Source organism: Balaenoptera musculus, chromosome 11 (genome assembly GCF_009873245.2).
Source record: "Balaenoptera musculus isolate JJ_BM4_2016_0621 chromosome 11, mBalMus1.pri.v3, whole genome shotgun sequence".
Classification (NCBI taxonomy): Eukaryota; Metazoa; Chordata; class Mammalia; order Artiodactyla; family Balaenopteridae; genus Balaenoptera; species Balaenoptera musculus.
This window is the reverse complement of record NC_045795.1, coordinates 21,292,717-21,306,096: the sequence shown is the minus strand read 5'-3', so window position 1 is coordinate 21,306,096 and position 13,380 is coordinate 21,292,717. Positions and strand designations below refer to the sequence as shown.

At 46.2% G+C, this 13,380-nt stretch overlaps 7 non-coding genes across 7 annotated transcripts; 1 reads left to right on the top strand and 6 right to left on the bottom strand.

The window, feature by feature from the left end:
• Nucleotides 1–885: 885 nt before the first annotated feature.
• TRNAM-CAU lies at nucleotides 886–957 on the bottom strand. Its single transcript has one exon. It is a non-coding gene; the product is annotated as a tRNA-Met (tRNA).
• A 2,498-nt stretch (nucleotides 958–3,455) lies between these two features.
• TRNAI-AAU lies at nucleotides 3,456–3,529 on the bottom strand. The gene has a single exon. It is a non-coding gene; the product is annotated as a tRNA-Ile (tRNA).
• A 557-nt stretch (nucleotides 3,530–4,086) lies between these two features.
• TRNAR-CCU lies at nucleotides 4,087–4,160 on the bottom strand. Its single transcript has one exon. It is a non-coding gene; the product is annotated as a tRNA-Arg (tRNA).
• Nucleotides 4,161–5,228: 1,068 nt separating this feature from the next.
• Nucleotides 5,229–5,302, top strand: TRNAI-AAU. The gene has a single exon. It is a non-coding gene; the product is annotated as a tRNA-Ile (tRNA).
• Nucleotides 5,303–5,990: 688 nt separating this feature from the next.
• TRNAR-ACG lies at nucleotides 5,991–6,063 on the bottom strand. The gene has a single exon. It is a non-coding gene; the product is annotated as a tRNA-Arg (tRNA).
• Nucleotides 6,064–9,252: 3,189 nt separating this feature from the next.
• On the bottom strand, nucleotides 9,253–9,325 carry TRNAV-UAC. The gene has a single exon. It is a non-coding gene; the product is annotated as a tRNA-Val (tRNA).
• Nucleotides 9,326–11,600: 2,275 nt separating this feature from the next.
• Nucleotides 11,601–11,674, bottom strand: TRNAT-AGU. The gene has a single exon. It is a non-coding gene; the product is annotated as a tRNA-Thr (tRNA).
• Between the last annotated feature and the right edge of the window lie 1,706 nt (nucleotides 11,675–13,380).

Genomic DNA, 13,380 nt, shown 5'->3' with positions numbered 1-13,380 from the left:
ACTTAGGGTGCTTCCTGTTTGAAGGAATTTACACTTCCTTGTCATAATGTAAGGACCCAATTAAAGAGCACTTTCACTAAAAGTTTTCCTCAAAAAACGGAAAAAAATTTTTTTTCCTAAGACGTCCCATGTGTGTGTTTCCCCCCTGAGCTTGACAGTTAGATAGTGATGCACAGATCTTTTTATTTTAACACACCATTTCATTTTCTCCTGCCATTTCACATTTAACTCCTTTGCTTCTGTTTTCCCCACAGAGTGCACGCGAATGGTGTCTTCATGGTAATTGCAACATGTATTGCTTTCAAAAAGGATTCACAAAACATTCGCATTAACTTGATCTAAATTGATAAATCATGCATAGGAGCGAAAAAAAAAGAGGCGACAAAAGGTAGTAGGAGACTCGCGCCCAAGTAAAAATGCAACATAGTCATCGGGCAGAAATCAGGAAAAAATGTTTTTCTTTCGAGTGTAAAAAGAAAAATATAAAACCCTAACTGGAGTGAAGTGTGTATTTTATTTCCTGGAAGAAATAATACTGATCCATTGGAAACGAACGGTAAATTTTTTAACTATTCTCGAGTGAGAAGGGCTAGAGATTCGCCTCTCTTTTGAAATGAGTGAGGAGGATGGATTGTTCCCCACCTCCGTCCCCCCCTCCCAACTGGCAAAAGAAAAAAGAAAAAAAGAAAAGAAAAGAAAAGAAAAAGAAAAGGAAAGGAGGGGAAAGGAAAACGCTAACTGGTTTACAACGATTAGGTAGGGGCTGGCAATGGATTCTAGAGGTGGTCGAAGAAGAAGGTGCATCTGTAAGTTGACGAGATTTCTTCATGCTATGTTGTGCCTGCGATCCAGGAGAAAAGAACTGGGCGTTAGAAGAAGGAAGCTTAGCAGAGGATGGTTTCGATCCATCGACCTCTGGGTTATGGGCCCAGCACGCTCCCGCTGCGCCACTCTGCTGACAGGCCGCCACGCTGAGCTCCTTTTTTCCCACTATGAACATCATGAGCTATGTCATGTGCCCGCGTATATGCAGATACATTTTGGTTTGTCTATAGAATCGAAAGAATAAACTTCCCAGCAATAAGAGGAACAAAGTTCTGTGACATTGCACGTGTAAGGACTCAGATCACTCTCAAAAATATCATGCTGGACCCCCAAAATGCCTCACAATAGGATATGCTGTATGATTCCACTTCTATGAAGTTCAAGAGCAGGCAAACTGTCTGGTGCTAGAAATCAGACAGCGATTAGCTTGCAGGATGCAATATTGACTGGTAAGGGGGCATAAGGCGATTTTCTGGACTAATGGGGATGTTCTCAGTCTCCAGCTGGGTGGTGGTCACATGGGAGTAGGATACATCGGTAAAGTTTATCAGCTCAAACTACACATAAACTCTTTTCATTTAAAAATATACTTCAATAAAGTATTGGGAAAAGGGTACCACAGAGAAGTAGTAACCTAATGGAAAGGAGAGACGGGCGTGTGTGTGGGGAGAGAGAGAGAAAGAAAGGGGACTAGAGGCAGCAAGGGAAGGAAGGACGGAGCGGGGTCATCCCGGTGGACTCAGGCGCTGGGCGGGTCCCACTGATTCATCCAGTCTCAGCCTCTGAGGCTGTGCTAAGTGGCAGTCATCACCAGGCCACCGAGAGGACGACCGGAATTCACCCACGGGGAGGCACTGACGGAGCACGTAGGTGTTCCGATGCCCCGCGGGCGACAGCGGGGCGGCGGTAAGGAAAGAGCGCCCGGATCCCACGCCCTCCAAGGCTCCCACCCCCTCATCAGAAAACTCCCACCTTCAGCCCGCCAGCCGGACAGAGATCCGAATGCCCGTTTTGGCGGCCTCGGCCCCTCAGCACTCCTGGACTCAGCCCTGCTCTCACACAAGAGCCCTCCTCTCCCGCAAACAGCCCTGGCCCAAACCCCCCCCCCCCACCGCCCCCCAACACACACACACATCACACTCACACACCAGAGGAGACCATCTGACCGGCGCTGAGGCCTTGTAGCCTGAGCCCTCCAGACAGGTTGGCCCAGTTGGAGCCTGGAGGCCCAGTGCAATAGCTGTGCACACTGCTTGCCACACGCAACATGAGGCCCCACGTTTCCCAGAAAGGCAATGCCAGCTGCCCTGAGACAGGCCGCTGCACTAACCAGCCCGCCCCTCTCTGCTCCCCCGGAGCCTGCAACCCGCAGCACACACCGAAGAGGCCTCAGCTTTCCCCCTTCGTCCTCCAAAGGGCAGAAAGTCCTGTTTCCAGCTAAGACGAAATCTCAAGGATCAGATACACCCTCCTGCTTGAAAGAAGCAAAACCTGACAAAATAGACGAAACAGTTTTCAAGACACCAAACATCAGGCAAAGAAGGATGGTACTCCCTGACAGAAAAAAAGGAATGAGCGATTTTGCTGGGAATGAGGTGAGATCTAGGACGGCACCCTAGTCCTTACTGCCCTGAGAGAGTTTCCAGGCCCCAGTGCATGCAACAGGAACCCAGGCGGAGGCTGGTGAACTCCCTGAGTTGAAGTGACGGGGCGGATAGTCCAGGAGACCAAGGCAGCTAGAGCTGGCAGGACAGAGTACCGGAAAGGAGAGAGCCGTGAGAAGAGAAACCTCCAGAAAGCACTCCACGTGGAGCTTAGCACTGGTCAGCGCACGCAGGTAGGGAAACTGTACAAGTCTGGGGAAGGACTTCCCACAAAGATCAGAGAAGTTACCATGATACTGAACTGTCCTTTCAAGTCAGAAGCAACGATATGAGATGCACGTCTGTCTAAGGAATCCAGATTCGATTCCTGTCCTTAAAAGAAAAGAAAAGAAAAGAAAAGAAAAGAAAAGAAAAGAGAAGTCTGTGTTTTGTGTTTCTTGCTCAAAGTGTTCAAAGTGCTGCCGACATGGAGGGAACAGGAAGTATCCTGAACCAGTCCACCTGGCGTGGTCCTTCCTCACAGGGCAATCTCGGCTGTCAGTTCCTCTGAAAGAGTCGTCAGAGACGTGGAAAGAACGACCTTTGAAGAACGCCTCTTTACTTTGTATCTCTTGAGGATTTGAGACAGGACGTTGATTGCGCAACTACTTTGGAAAGAGAATTTAAAAGCGAATAAGCTTGTAACAAAAGGTTGCGAGTAATCTTTTCCACCTTTTCCCGCCCAGTTTTCGTGTTAGGTCGAGCTGCCACTCTTGTGCCCTCTGGCCCTGCACGTCTCTCTGTCCTCAGCCACTGGTCCCGGAGGAAAGAGAACACTGCCTGCCGGGAAGAATGTTCACGTTGTGGTAGGACGAGAGCCGAGTTGGCTAAGGAGTGGATAAAAGGTATGCGAGGGAGGTGGATTTGGAACGTGTTATTATGGAGAGGACTCTCCACTCCTCGCAGTCGTGTGTAGGTTAAGAAGCAAGAAGTTTCCTCTGAGAAGAGTTAGCAGGTGAGAGTCCCTGCAGCGGTGACCGAAAGAAGTGGCCAGTACGGGGGTCGAACCCGCGACCTTGGCGTTATTAGCACCACGCTCTAACCAACTGAGCTAACCGGCCACCGAGGATCGGGGCGTTCTTCTCTTCTTTCGTTCCTCTTGCGCCCTCTCTCCCTCCCCGCCCCCAACCCCCAACCCCTTTAAAAGGTTAAGTAAGTTCCAAGTGTAGCTTCTCTCAGGAGAATTTGGTTATTGTTGTTGCTTTCCACCCTTAATAAACAGAATGAGACGCTTTCTCTTGATAGAAAGCCAAAGGGAAAGAAGGCACACTGGTTTTCAGTCGTATTCCTGGACGTGAAAGAGGAAGCCGACGTTTTTGGAGGAAGCTGCGGCCAACGGCCGGGGGAATCCATGGAAGTATGTGCTGTTGTGTAAATGGCTGGCAGTCAGCCCCTGAACTAGGAGTGAGTGCAGGCTCTGTCATACAAGACGGAATATGGTGCCTGAAGGATATTCCGACGGGTCCGATTGTCGATGCTCGCGGAGTCCCCCAGGTTTCCGGGTGAGACTTGGTTGGCGTTCGGGAGCCGTTCGTAACCAGCCGCCTACCTGGTTTCTCGGAAGGTTCCTGAGAGGTTCAGGAGGATGCTTCAAAAAGCAAACTCCGGAGAGGTGAGATGTATCCCGCCCGGTTTCGAACCGGGAACCTTTCGCGTAGGAGGCGAACGTGATAACCACTACACTACGGAAACTGCGCTTCCCTTGCTTGTGCTTATTCCCCCCCACCCCCCCCGCTGGTGTGTCTAAGAGAGAAGAGACTTTCTGGCTAGCCCAGGTTCGGCCACGTTGAATTGCTTCTCTCCTCCAGGAAATGATCGGGGTTACTGCGCTTTTGTATTAAAACCAATAATACTAAAGTCAATGAGTCACACCAGGCAAATACTACCCTTAAGCGAAGAATTCCTTTCCAAAGGCAGGACAGACATTTTAGGCAGCGTCCGGGTACAGTAGATTTCTGAAAATTGCTCGATTTTGTCCTATGTGGGTTATGTGACCTTAGGAAGTTCTGTGATCACCATCTCTTAGGTGCCAGAACATGATCGCAGAAAAGTAACCGGGATTCGGTGCCCTTGAACTCTGGCAGCTGCCCATTCTGTGCCGGGGCAGTGTTTGACCGACAGAAACCGAGGGACGACGGAGAGGGGGAAATGCCCACTGGTCTGCCAGGCAGTCCTTTCTTGACCCCTCTGACCTCAATTCTGTGCCAATTGAGCACTAATCAACCAGAGTCAGACTAAAATTGCTGTTGTTGATAACATCGTTAATGTAGTAAAATTGCTGTTATAGATATCATCACTAACGTCCAACGTCAGTTTGTTTCTGCAGGGCAAGTTGAGCTAAGAGATCCCCGAGCCGTGGACCACCTGGCCAGAGAATGGTAAACCGGAAACATCCTGACTCCTGAAGCAATGATTCCGAAATGTCAGAAGTCGGTGGTCAATGCCAGCTTCTTTGTTCCCCACCCACCCGCCCCCCCCCCCTTTAAAAACACCCGTATCTCAAAGACGAAGGCGGAGTGGACGTGAGACTTGTCTCGCAGTCCCTTGCTTGGCGCCGTGCAACCCAAGGCTTCCTTTTGGACAAAGGGCTGCTGTCCGAGTTTGGCTTTCTGTGTAGAGGGCACAGCAGATCTTTGGTGGGTTACACATGGAGCAGCTAGGTATCCGAGGACCGTGAAAAGTAAACGTTTGTCTTTGCCCGAAGAGGTACTGCGGGAAATGGTGGTTAAAAGTTTTAAGCGAAAGGGCCTGGCGTGTCGCGGCCGGTTAGCTCAGTTGGTTAGAGCGTGGTGCTAATAACGCCAAGGTCGCGGGTTCGATCCCCGTACTGGCCACGGTCGCTTTTACTCCTTACCACCCAAGGTGGTTACACGTCTCTTGCTGAGACTTAGAAAGCTCAGGTTACTTAAAGAAAAGAAAAAAAAAAAAAAAAAATCAACACGTCACTCACGTTAACCCCTCGTTTTGGAACTGTCGAACCAGCGCTCTTCTGGAAGTCGCGGTGCTGGGAAGCAAGCTGCGGCCTGGAATCTTGAGTGCGTGGTGGTCAGGACCAGCTCCGATATCCGGTCCGCACAAGCCCGGCCTTTCTGGATTTACCATTGCCTCAGTCAAAGCCTCTTGTCTTTCTATTCGGAAGGGGTTGAGGGGTAAACCAGTGAGGCTAATATTGGTGAAGACACTCGTAGATCCACATTGTTTCTTTCTTTCTTCTTGTTCTTCCTCCTCCTCTTCTGTTTTCTTAACGCCTCTTTGATTTGAATCTGTGTATAGGTGTCTCTGTGTGATCCTTTCTCCATATTTGCGGTATGAGATTGAAACCAGAAAACGTTAGACTGTGAGCGTTCCTGTGATCGCCTTTGAAGGGTCCTTCCGCGTTGCGCAAGAGGCGGGATTGATTGCCCTGCGGGGCAACAAGAAGCAAGGTGAGGGAGCTTTTCCCAGCACGTCATTGTGATCCGAGAAAGTTTGAAGAACTGGTCGGCGTGTCGATTGCAAGGCGATCGGGTGTCAAAAGGGCTCCGAGCCAGCCAGGAGTCGAACCTAGACTCTTCTGATCCGTAGTCAGACGCGTTATCCATTGCGCCACTGGCCCCCACGCGAAACAAGCGCTTAAGTATGCCTATTTAATTAAATGAGACCTACGAAGTCGCTGGTTCCGGAATGAGGATAGAAATAACCGCAAAACCTTTGACTCCGACAGATTCATGTAATTTGCGGTGAATGTACAGAATACAACGTTGTTTTCAATTTCTATATTTAAAATCATAAGAATTGTAACCCTTAGAACATTCCATACGTGATAGCAAGCATGTCATTCCCTGAAAGCAAGTTTTCGCCTGCGAGTGCTCTTTGCTAATTTTTGCAATCAATCTGTTGATCTGCCATGCTTCCACCCGCGTCATATATTCTTATGTACTTCTATTGGACCCTGAGGATGTGTGCGCGGATGACTAATGACTGCCCTGTATTCTCTTTAATTAAGTGTTATAAAGTAGTGCACATTTATTTGGTTTGGAAATGCATTCGGCTGTAAGAATCACATCTTTTCCTCTTACTGTTAAAAGAGTAAGCCTCACTAAGAGGGAGAATCATGGGCAAATTCTGTGATGAACCATGCATCGGATAAAAGCATGCAAAAGTCAACGGTAAAGGCAAAAAGAGGCAAGAATTCAGTCATTCAGTAAAGGTACACACATTCCAGAAATCAAATTTGACACAGAATGTGGGAAGTTAGGAACTGATTTAATACCACATACATTTCAAACAGACAGACATGCTCTTTTTAGACAATGTGGTTGTATGTTTATTTTAGTTTTCAAATTGGGCAAAAGAGACGCCTCAAAATGTACAACTGCCTCGAGAGAAGGATCTTGGATGTTGAGAGAGAGACACGGTATGGTAATGTTCTTGACGGCACAAACTTGGAATCCAGAATGCAATGCTTTCTCATCCCAGCTTTGCCATCTTTCACCAAACTGGCTTTTGCCATGAAAGAGAGGTGTACAGTGCTAACAGAAATGTGAAGATTTACTTAGAAAGTTTTATCTGAAGGAGTAATGGTGGAGGTCAAGTTTCAAGGTTGAGGAGATGTTCACTAGGTATAGAGAAGTATTTGAGGTAGAACGAATAATATGTGCACACATCCCTGGGAAATAAGAGGAACTGCTTGCAAGTAGGACAGTGTGGTTGGGAGAGAGGGGGCAGTGAGGTACGAAATGAAGCTGAAGACATAGGAGTGGCCATGGAGAGGATTTCAGGCCATAATCTTCAGGGCCACATAATAAAATAGCCATCAGATGTTTAGGTCATAGGCAACTCTTTTAGAAACACTGCTTTCTGTCTGTCATACTTTTGTCCTCTCAAAGTTCACAGAATCTGAGATCTAGTCTGACCTAATCTAAGCAAAAGCCAGCTAAAATCCCCCCAAACATTTGAGAAAACTCCCAGGCATTCAGATCATGTGACTCCCCTTAGTCCACGAGGGACAAGAGCCAGGGTCCCTGTAGAGAGGCAGTACTACTGGCACTGGCGTCCCAGGAAGGGAGGCGTTTAATCTCCATCTTTAAAATAGACATTTTTACTTCTGGTAATGGTAAAAGTTAAATGGTTAAAGCAGATGTAATGGTATGGTTTTGGGGTTTTTTTTAATGGTTAAAGCAGATGTAAAAGGTATGTTTAATAGGTCGCAAAACAGGCTGTTCTAGTCAGGGTTAAGTTTTAGTTAAATCATATGTAAGCCATAATGACTTCCCCATATCTTAATATGTGAACATTTCTTCCATAACCATCAAGTAGAAATACTGTATGCGGTACTTCATGTGTTTTTGTAAATAAGAAAATCGGTGTCTAAAACACACACACCACCAGCTCAATATACTATCAGGACATTTCCCCCTGTCCTTCCTCTCTTCTGAGAAATCCCTCACACAGCCCGGCAAATCCAGAGTGCGCTGTTCATGGCCCTGACTCCGGGAAGAGGCGGGCTTCCTGGTGGCAACGCGGGCCATCTCCGCCCGCCGGGCACGCACCTTGAGTTGAGCGGGATGCCGAGCCCCTGAAGCGTCCGAGAGGAGCCCCTGCCGGCCTCGGTACCCTGCCTGCGAGGGCCCCCGCGCCCCATTCCGCGTACGTCTGTCCCACAGACTTGTCTCTAAACACACACGCCGGTAAACCCACCCTCACCCCTTTCCGAGCCCGGCCGGGACTGTTCTGTGCCTACAAGGCAACTGCCTTTTGAACCCACGCAAGCGACAGGTCTCTGCGCCCAAAGGACAACTCGTGGCAGCGAGCGGCCACCCCTCGCAGGCAAGCCTGGGTGGCTCAGGCCAGTCGGCCTACGGATCCCGGCGCGCAGCCTGGGCTTCCGGAGAAGGGGCGACTTGGCCTTGACCGCGTTGTGGAAGCACCTGAGCAGAGAGACCCGGATCAAGGCGGGCTGCAGACCGAGTCCCTGAGGGTATTGACGGGGGTACGAACGCGGACCCCGGGAACTAGGAGAAAAAGGAAAGGACAGTGAGGTTAAGCAACGGCCTCTGCCGGACACGAAATCCCCGTGTAGTTTCTGGGGACGGGAAACGTTTCTGATTCATTTCCTCCGCCCTCTCCTCCATTCCTTTCCACCTTCTCCACACACAAATTTTATACTGAAGGTTTCTGAAAATGTTTCTGGCAAGGAAAAAAGAAAATGCCAGAGATGGAAGACATCTGGAAACATCACCTTTTGTTTTTCGTTTGTTTGTTTTACATCCTTGTTTGTCTGATGGCATTCATTCACTTATTCAATTCTAATTGCGGTAAGCACACCTCAGCTGCTTCCTGGCCATTTGCTTGCATTTCAAATCATTTGCCTATACAGTGAAAGTGAAAACAGTAAGGTCTGTTGAAGAAAATTTAGCAAAATACTCCACGCCTTTGAGATGAGCAACTATACGTTAGACAGGACATAATAAGGACTAAGCATACAAGAAAGATTGCTACACTGTATCCCCCCCAAAACTGAACACGTTTTTCCTCAAAAGTCCATTAGGAGAGAAAAACACTAGGCACAGACTGGAAGGACATACTCATAATTCACACATTGTAAAAGGTGTTGGAGTCTGAGGAACCTACAGATACGTGAAAATACAGTAAGTACTTTAACAAGATGTAGGTCTGAGCACTGCTGCTGTGAGGCTAGGTTGGAAGCCCTTTGTTTTGAGGTCGGGCACCTTAGAGAGGGCAGCAAGGTAGTAAGGAAGTAGTTGCACTTGTGGGTAAAGTGTCAAAAGCCTAGGCAGAGAGCTGTTTCCGCCCGGTTTCGAACCGGGGACCTTTCGCGTGTAAGGCGAACGTGCTGACCACTACACCACGGAAACGTCGCACGCACGTCGCATTTTACAAGTCCAATAAAACGGCATTTGTTTGGTGCTCCCCAAGTCTAATAATTTTGAGTATTTCTCTTTTAGTATATTTTCACTCACTCACCTTGCTTTCCCTCCTTTTGAAAAACGTGCTAAAACAAGAATATAGGAACTCTACGACTCATAACCAAACGTAACTCAAAAGCAGAGTCCAAATTCCTTCCCCAACATCAGGCAGCGTAACCTCAGGCTCCTAGGGCATGTGATTACAAGGAATTACCCGATAGTACCCTGTGACTTTCATTTCCATCTCTCTTGCTCATCGTAGGACCCAGGACATAACACACAGAGCCCTGAAGACCCCCAAGCTACCGAGAGAGCATGCTTGTCTGGAGGAGACTGCTGAGCGGGGCGGGGTGGGCTGTGCCCCAGGAGGGAGTGACGAAAGGAGTAGTGTTTGGGAATTCATGGGACCGGACTTTGTGCCGAGTAGGTTGAGGTGGGAGTCGTCAGTCAACTTCTTATCCAGTGTCACTCACACTGCCCTGGAACGCCTGTGCTTCGAGCCATGTCAATCTGTGCAACAGCTGACGTACTAGCCTATACTTTATTTTTCTCCTCACTTCACCTGCCCTTCGTCACTGTATTTGTCCACTTCCCAGCTTTTACCTCAAGGATCAGGAAGGTGCTCGGCAGCAAAACCATGGTCTTTCCTCGAATTCTCTGTGAGAAATTCGTGATAGGACAGCTCTGCATCAGCACGTCTGACAAAGAGCAAAGCTGAAAACTCCTGCTCTCAGCAACTCACACTTGGATTGGTCACAAGGCTGCAGGAAACAGAGAAGAGAGACAGTATTTCCCAGCTAGCAAGATTGGAGTCCGTTTTTTCCCTGATATCGAGTTGGCAGCATAAATGATGATTTATTATTTTCCAATAATTTGATTAGAAGTTTATTGTTAAGCAAGTAATGAGTAGCCCCCAACGTGGCCAATCCTGACCCTACCAGATGTCCTGAAAAAGTATGCAAGCCTGAGGTGGCAAAGGGCACATGCACTGAGTATTATAATAAGTTTGCATGAAATCAGTTAATTACTTTTAAAATTGCCAAATGAAACCACAGAGATAAATGGTCGTTCACTTTCTGGTACAGATGAACTTATTTGCAAGGCAGAAATAGAGACAAAGATGTAGGGAGCAAAGTTATGGATACCAAGGTGGGAAGGGGGAGTGAGATGAATTGGGAGATTGGGATTGACATATATACACGACTATGTATAAAAGACATAACTAATGAGAACCTACCATATAGCACAGGGAACTCTGCTCAATGCTTGTGGTGACCTAAGTGGGAAGGAAATCTGAAAAAGAGGGGATATATGTGTACGTATAACTGATTCACTTTGCTGTACAGCGGAAACAGACACAACATTGTAAAGCAACTACACTCCAGTAAAAATAAACTAAAAACAAAAAAAGAGGAAACGGTTATAACACTACTTGGTTTACACTACTCTAATTTATATTAGAATTTTTTTCTTGTTCTTTTATTTGTTTTGGATTAGATTTGACTAAAGGCAAAGGAGTGAAAACAACTCCAGATTAAGTAATGGGTGTGGAAAATAGCTGTAAACATATGAAAGTGCAGAAATTGAAAGCACACCCATTGAAACTAGATCACTAGTTCAGTAGCCTTGCCTCACACTGTATGGTCCACGTAACAGTAATGTAGATGTCACTCATCTGGGAGACTGTAGAAATGGTGACTTTCAGGCCCTGTTGCAGATGTAGTAATCTAAAATCCTCACTGTAATGGACCATACCAGGTCATTCATGTGCTCACAAAATTTTGAGAAGCATGGCTCTAAGGCGCTATTCAATGTGCCAAAAAGTTATCGGGCGCAAAACTGGGGGGATCTGAGGGGAGAGGTTGACCATTCAATGAATCAATCAAGAAAAACGAACGTCTCCGTTGTGTTAAAAGTTCTAGGAGGCAAAAATAATTGAAGAGGTCACACAAAACCGAACTGGCAATGTCTGACACCTGATCTAAAAGGTAAAGGAAAGACCAAGAAGCAATCACTCTAGGCAATTCTAATCTTCATCTCATGATTTCAGGGCAAGTATTCTGGGTTTTTAGCACCTTTCAAGGCTCTTGGGAGAGTTGTTGATATTATATTTATTTTGTAAGCAAGGGGACTAATGCTGTCCTCTCTCCTCCTAGGACTTCAACGCATATCAACTCCAGTTAATTCCAATTTGTACTTGTCATATTTAAAACATTGCCTCCTAAGGCCCCGCTGGGATTCGAACCCAGGATCTCCTGTTTACTAGACAGGCGCTTTCACCAACTAAGCCACAGAGCCAATTATGACACAGTGCTGATTCTGATAGTATTTGAAGTAGATGTCACTTTCCTGTTTCACCAATGCATTTCTCAAGAATTTTTGACTAATGCTAGAGTCTCGGGACTATTTCTCAGAATTTCTATCAAGTTCTTTTCCTTTCTCTCGCCTGAAATATGCACAGAAGTTTACATGCTGTGCCAAGACACGAAAAACTTTCTGAGCCTCTGGACCCTTGAATAGGTAGCCAACCACTTCACTTCTAGGAGCTTCTTCAACTTCGTTATAGGAGATACTTCTCAGTTTCAAATCTGCAACTGGGAAATGATGGTGCTTATCGGTCTTGAAACATAACATGAACTGGAGCACTTTGAAGGACTTCACCACACCTTTTGCTACTCTTACTGTGAAAAAGCAATATCTTACAAAAGAGAACTGTGCTTTCCAATATTGATATTGGAGCTATGTGGCAGGTAAAGGCATGCAAAAGGAAAAAAGAAGGTAAGAATTCAGCAAATGTATACACGTTAAGAACGATGTTTGACACAGAGATATAGACAATATAAAACTTAGGTAGATACGTCTTACTTAAAAATGTCATAAAGTTCTTAACTGGTCCTAGTTCCTGAAATAAACAATCAATGCATAAATATCAGAGAGTTATCCTCTCCTTTGAGAATGAGAGGCAGTATGGAATGATGCTTGAGAGCACAGACTGTGATGCCAGGCTCCATTGGTTCTTTGTTCCAAACCTGTCATTGTATTTGTGACCTTGAGAAAATAATGTAAAATCTCTATTTCTTGTTTTCATTTACTCAAATTCTTTGGGAAGTGCTGGCAGATAGTGTAGGTTATGACTAGCCTCAATCTGTAAGACTTCTACAAGCGTGTTATATCTAGGCCAGGTACACAACATTGCTTCCTGAGCTGATAGAGAATAGTGTAAAGAAACTGCCTGTATCTCTTGCAATAGCAGGCAATTTGTTTCCTTTTGTTGTTCCTTTTATTTCAACAGCTATAGCTGCCTTCTGTAAAGGTAGGTCACATTTTCCACTCATTTCTATTTGAAGAACTCCTTTGTTGTAATCAAATCTGTATGATTTAAAATTTTCTGCCCAGTGCAATACACCTCTCCTATTGTATTTTAAGTGTCAGGTATTATGTGTATTAATGGGAAGACTAAGTTAAATTAGGAACCACCTGAATTTATGCATATCAGAGATGCCTAAAACTTACACACACACACACACACACACACACACACACACACACACACACACACACACACAAATCCACTCAGCATTAAAGTAATCTATGAAGTCTTTAAGAACAAAAAAGAAGGCGTGATGAATATTACCTGGGAGAAGTCTGAGCTCTGTGAAGAACCCACCAAAGAACATTGAACTGGCCGCTGTTCTTTCTGAAAAACTTGGATTTTATAATGGGACCATGGTGTGATAGATAAACCCAGTTTTGTGGGGCAGGATGTAACAAAGAGAAGTGGTTCAGATGTTTATTGGCCCAAATGGAAATAGTTTAGGGCCAAGATAGGAAAGAAAACACTTTGGGTGTGATTTGAAACTTTGTGAGAGAAACCCACCAAACTTCAAGTTCAACATAAACCAGATGGCTCCATTTCAGATGTCTTTTACAGGCTAAAGACAAATCTCGTTGGTCTGGTTTGCATTTCAGTGTGTGAATGGGACTCTAGGAGAGTATTTGGCAGG